Raw genomic sequence first — 594 nt, forward strand, 5'->3', positions numbered from 1 at the left:
GAACAAAAAAAAAAAAAAAAAAGTTACAAAAATAGAACTGGGCATGGTGGTGCATTCTGGGAAGATGAGATAGGAAGATTTCAATTTGAAGCCCAGTTTGGGAAACAGTGAGACTCTATCTCAAATTTAAAAGGGTTGGGGGTTTGGCTCAGTGAGAAGGCCCTGAGTTCAATCCCAAGTTGTCTAAATATTTTTTAAAAAGTAATAAAAAGGGCTGGAAATGTAGTCCAGTAATTCCTAGATTTGATGCCCATGTGTGTGGTATGTGTGTGTAAGTGTATGTGCACGGGCATACACAGGTGTGCTACAGAAATAAACCATGGCTATTTTAAGTAAAAATGTAATTAACTAGAAGAACAGAAAGAACCAGGGAGTTCACAGAATCTGCAAGAGAAATGAAGGACGGGCTTGGATGATAAACGGACCCAAGTGCTCTCTGAACAAGAAAGAGGGAGTGTTGGGTTTATACAGAGACACCCCCAGAGCCTCAGGCACTCCTAAGCAGGGCTTTTGGACCCGATGGATCGCGGGGCTTATAAACCGGCTGTAGGCGCAGGTGGACCGGCAGAAGAAGAGATCACGTGACCCGGAAGG

The sequence above is a fragment of the Fukomys damarensis genome, unplaced genomic scaffold, assembly GCF_012274545.1.
Source record: "Fukomys damarensis isolate Sample0158 unplaced genomic scaffold, DMR_v1.0_HiC HiC_scaffold_8, whole genome shotgun sequence".
NCBI lineage: Eukaryota > Metazoa > Chordata > Mammalia > Rodentia > Bathyergidae > Fukomys > Fukomys damarensis.